The sequence below is a fragment of the Equus quagga genome, unplaced genomic scaffold (genome assembly GCF_021613505.1).
Source record: "Equus quagga isolate Etosha38 unplaced genomic scaffold, UCLA_HA_Equagga_1.0 199956_RagTag, whole genome shotgun sequence".
Taxonomy (NCBI): domain Eukaryota; kingdom Metazoa; phylum Chordata; class Mammalia; order Perissodactyla; family Equidae; genus Equus; species Equus quagga.
The window spans coordinates 1-5616 of record NW_025798402.1 but is presented as its reverse complement, the minus strand read 5'-3'; the positions used below and the strand labels follow the sequence as shown (position 1 = coordinate 5616).

Below are 5616 nucleotides of genomic sequence, written 5' to 3'. Positions count from 1 at the left end.
TGTATCATATCATATCAAGAGGCACACGCTGTCAGTCCCATTATTGGTAATATTAGCTCTGATCACTTGGTTGAGTTGGTATCTGTTAGATTTCTTCAGTATAAATTTACTTTTTCTCCCTTTATAATTTGTAGGAAGAATTTGAAATTGTGTAACTATACTGTTTCTCATTAAACTTTCACCCCATAAAATTCTTACTGAGATGACTGTAAAACATTTTCAAGAAAGATTTCTGCAGATCCTTTCATTCTAGTGACGACTTGTCTTCCAGATCATATCCCTTGAGCTTGCATTATGTCGTGGTGCTGTCTTACAGTTTTTGGGAATTTGTTTTGAGAAATACAGAGATGTAGGGAGGAACGTGGTTCTTAATTAGGGAAGTTCAGGGAAGGGTTTGGTAGTGGGATGCTATCCCCCCAATAGAGTGTAATAGATTATATGGTACATAGACCAGTAGACTGTAAACAGATCTGAAGCAAAAGGGGGCAAATGATCAATTCTGTTTAGGATCTTTTATGACGGATGGGAGGATGAGATGGTCCTCTTTTTCCTCAGACCGATCGTAGGATGCCAGTGATATAATATCCTCACCTAGTGCATGGCCTGCCAAAAGCGTGTCTTTTTCACATATCCCAGGGGCCTGGATGCTGGCTGTCCATAGGGACAGGGAGAGATTACCAGAGCTGCCTCGATCTCCATCACTGGTCCCATGCCCTAGTTAAAGTAACCCAATGGATACTTGTTTTCCTTAGTTTCTCAGGCTTAGCCTCATGCTAACCACTCCTTTTCTTGTTGGGTGGCATAAATGAGGTGGTGAAGAATGGACCAGAAATTGTTAATTCAGTAAGACTTCTTCTTGGGAAGTAATGTAGAAGTTTCCTTTTGGAAACATGAAAATGGAATAAGGGCTCCCCACAGCATGGTTCCTTCTTCCTAAAAGAATGAAATTTGTTCAGTCTCTCTCAAGTTTGTTTGTTTGTTTTTTCTTTTTGAAGAAGATTAGCCCTGAGCTAACATCTGCTCCCAATCCTCTTTTTGCTGAGGAAGACTGGCCCTGAGCTAACATCTGTGCCCATCTTCCTCCACTTTATATGCGGGACGCCTACCACAGCATGGCTTGACAAGTAGTGCTATGTCTGCACATGGGATCCAAGCCAGTAAACCCCGGGCCGCCAAAGCAGAGTGTAGGAACTGAACTGCTGTGCCACCAGGCCTGCCCCTGTTTTTGTTTTTCTTTTTTACTCTAGTTTATTTTGTTTTCTGTTTGTTTGCCCAAGGTCATTTATTTTCTTGTCCTTGTATATTTTCAGATTTCAGAGTGTAATGATTTGGGTTTTTCCTCTCTTCTAGCACCAGCAGACATTTTTGAATCAGCTGAGAGAAATTACTGGGATCAACGATGCCCAGATACTACAGCAAGCTTTGAAGGTATGGCCTCTGTTTTATGACCTACAGTTGTGTTACACCCTCATCTCTACTGCCTGCCATATTTGAAAGTTGAGTTTTTTTAGTTATACTGTGTGGTAGTAGTAGAGATATAGGAAAGAACTTGTATAAAGTAAGAGCCTTAGCTAACATATACTGCAATTTGAGCATGTTAGCTTTCAGCAACATAATGTTCCAAGATACCTTGGAGTGACAGATGACTTCTCTCCATAGGAAACACTTTTCGTGCAAAATAGGGGGATGTGAATCCAAATGCTAATGGCTGGTTTTACTCAAGAACCATGATTTTAGAGTTTAAATAGGGGCAGAGGGTGTGGGAGAGTAGAGAGAGGAGGAGGAGGGAGAAATAGAAAATTAATAGAGAGTCAAAAGCTTACATTTTTTCCTTCCAAGAAGGAGAAATAGAAACTGGCTAACATTCAAGTAATTTACCTTAAGAACATTCAACATCAAACTTTTGAGTATATGCAACAGATAAGATGCATCATTTTGTTGTATCTTATGAAGTACCCTCATTTCCACACAGAGGCACTCACATGAGTTAAATCACATGGGTATGCACATGGCAAAGATCAAGCGAGTGAAAGATGTTCAAGAACTATATATATATATATATATATAGCTACAAAGGCTAGCAGTGAGAGCCTTTTTGCCACTGTAGGCATACACACAGCTTCAATCCTTTGGACTTTGCTCCATGAGACAAAATTATGTAATTTTTGATGTTGACACAAAAGTTCTTCATTTGTGTCTGGAAGCAGTTTATCTTTTAGGTGAGTGTAATCATAATCCTCATAATAGTAGTGATAACAACTAGCACTTAGTAAGCACTTACAGTACTAGGTGCTATTCGTAATAACTCCATGGGATATTATTTTCATCCCTTTTTAAAAGATAAGGAAACAGAGGTTAAAGTGTCTTGATCAAGATCACACAGCTAGTATGTGGAGGAGTTTGAAATAGAAACCAAGTGGCCTGATCCCAGAGCACCACACTTAATTTCTGCTTTCACTAGAGGCTTTGCTTCGTTTTGGCCTCATCAGGACAGTGATGAAGCAGTACTGTTTAGAGCATTAATGCAGGGTTTATGAAGCCATTGTAAGAATTTAGGGAGGAAACAAAAGTGTCGTATGTCAGTTTATATGATGATGTTTAGATGATTGCCAGTCCTTTCTTTTTTTTTTTTTTTAAAGTTTTCTTTTTCCTTTTTTCCCCCAAACCCCCCGGTGCATAGTTGTGTATTTTTAGTTGTGGGTCCATCTAGTTGTGGCATGTGGGATGTTGCCTCAGCATGGCTTTATGAGCGGTGCCATGTCTGCGCCCAGGATCCGAACCAGCAAAACCCTGGGCTGCCAAAGTGGAGCACGCGAACTCAACCACTCGACCGGCCCCACTAGTCCTTTCTTTATTCTGATAAATATGACTAAATCATGTCTATTTTCAGAATGTACTTTTTCCATTCTGTGTCAGTGAGTGTGACACTACACTCGGTACCTTGTCAGGGCACTTTTCTTTTTCTTGACTTGGGAAACATGTAGAATATGTTTAATTAAATAAATGTAAAGAATTAATCAAATTAATTCCTGTCCACATTTCCTTTGAGGTAAGCTGTGTGACCTTAGTTTTTTTTTTTAACTTTCATTTCAGTTATCAGTAGCTGGAAGTGAAAACAGTGTACTTAAACCTTAACTGTTGCCCGGTATAAATTTGTAAGAGGTTTATTAATGAGTTGAGTCTCTCAGTAAAATACTGATATGGAGTCTACTTTTGGGAACCACATGTTGTTGATTGACTTCAGCACTTTTATTTATTTTGAGCATCTATTTTTAGCTTCACAAAGTAAGTGACCTTCACGTTGTGTAAGTCCCTGTTGTAGTCAGCTAATTATTATATGAGGTAGTCTGTGAAGAGTACTTGGCACATGTTTTGGCACATATTACTGCTCAGTAAATCTTAGCCATTGTTATTGCAAGTTGTTTTACTATAGTTTACTTATCTAACTATGGGATATGTTATACCTGTATTTTGGATGAGTCATTTGAGAATCTTAAGTGGTTGTGACAGATAACAAAGGTGAAAGCAGTGGTGCTTTTCCAACTGTACTCTTACTTTATCTCTTCAGCAGCTCCTAGAGTTGGAGTCGAGGTGGGTTGGGGACTTCATTCTTCTAGTTGTTCACTCCGCAAATCTTGGAATCATTCTAATCTTTCTCCTTCTATCACCCGCTACATTTAATATGATAGCAAATAATAGACTCTCTGCTCTTTCTCTCCTATAGTCTCAACACACAGCCAGAATGATCCTTTTAAAATGTAAGTCATACCAGGTCATTTCTAGGCAGAACCCTCGACTGGCTTCCTATTACACTCCTCTCGTATCCTAAAATTCTTAAGGCCTACACAATCTTAATGTGTTCTGGCCTTGTGTCACAGAGATAACTTCATTATTAATACCTGGATTTCCTAATGTTGTTTCAACTAGCTGTCATAGAGCTAGTGTTATATTTATTGTTAACTGGACAGAAAATATAGAGATATAACTGGGCAGGTCTCTTATTATTTTACTGTTTCAAAAATTCTTAGTTTTTTAGCAGCTACTTCCTTCTAAATTAACTTTAGAATTTTGTCCAGGTATGCTTTTGATGAGAACTACATAAAATTTATATTTAATTTGGGCAGGATTGTTATCTTGACAGTATTGAGTATTTCTGTCTAGGAGTTCTTTGTGTTTCTCCATACTGTCAAGCTTCAGAACATTTTGCTATTTTCTTCCTATAAGTCTTTGACATTTCCTTGTTAAGTTTGCCTTTAGGTATGTGTTCAGCACCCATTTTAAAGGGAATACCTTTTTTTTTTCTTATTTGCAGAAGCACTGTTTTAAATATTCATTTTTCATCCTTGTGTATGGCAAGTTCCAGAAAACATGTTTTAGTTTGTTCATTTGTTTAGAAGTACAAGTTTGCGATTGGCTTTTGTTAAGCAGATATGAAAGTAATGGAAAACTGAGAAATTAGTTATAGAGTTGATTTTTACGTTATATTAGTAGTTTTAATTAATAGAGAAAGGAATTACCATTGATATGGTGTTCTTTGTTTATGATGAATTTATACTATAAAATCAGAATCACACAGAATGATTTTGAATCTGAAAATGATTTTTGCTTTGAGAATTAGTTGTTATGGAAAAGCTTACATAAATCATGTGAGAATGTACAGAGTTATTCCAAAATATTTGATGTTCTGTTCTTGATCTTTGAAGGATAGCAATGGAAACTTGGAGTTGGCAGTGGCTTTCCTCACTGCGAAGAATGCCAAGACCCCTCAGCAGGAGGAGACAACTTACTACCGTGCTTCCTGGCAGTGATAGATACATCAGTGTGGGAAGCCAAGCAGATGCGAGTAAGTTTACTTCTTTCTTAATATTTTGACAGGAATGTAATGAAAAATTTTCCTTGGGGATATATTAATTTTGTTGAAGCAGAGGTAAAGGACAAAAGAAAAGACTACTTTAACCTTGGTTCTTCTTAGTGTATTTGAAAGGAGCATGTTTTAATTAGCTGCATTATATTTTTTTTCCAGATTGTATTTCATTGGTATATCCTTTCATAGAGCACCTCATGGAGTATTCATTGTTTTGAAATATGGAACAGCTACAGTGTTACTCATTAAAGAAACAAAAATTTCTAGAATTTTAAATGGGCAAAATCATTTGTTTTATGGATTTTAAGTGTTGGTAGAGGCTTAGTATTATTTTTGAAGATAAAGTAGTATTTTTAATTACTGATAGCTTTACCATTTAGTAGAATTTCCCTTCTTTCAATCCCTGCCCCTCCCCAAAATAAAGATTTTGGAGAAAGGTTTATTACCATGTAACAAAATAAGCACACATGCATGCGCACACACAGGTCCATATGGAAAATTTTATGGACTAATTTTTATTCATAACATGAGTACTTTGTGCTTATATAGCACTGAGTTTTTCAAAATACATTCAGTTACCTCCATATCTCATTGTGGTGTAACTGTATTATATAAAATGTAGGTATTTATTTTTATGCATTCTCAATTAGAGAAGTTTGATTACTAACTTGTATTGGAAGAGAATTTCTGATTTTGTTTATAGACTTCTCAAAGTTAGGAAATAACCAGGAAGAACCCATTCACATAGATGT

The 5616-nt window shown here is 36.8% G+C and overlaps 1 long non-coding RNA gene across 1 annotated transcript; it reads left to right on the top strand.

Annotated features, from left to right (window-relative positions):
* Positions 1–1346: 1346 nt before the first annotated feature.
* Positions 1347–5461, top strand: LOC124233374 (uncharacterized). The gene is made up of 3 exons (XR_006887044.1): positions 1347–1428; positions 4704–4843; positions 5024–5461. It is a non-coding gene; the product is annotated as an uncharacterized LOC124233374 (long non-coding RNA).
* The last annotated feature ends 155 nt before the right edge of the window (positions 5462–5616 follow it).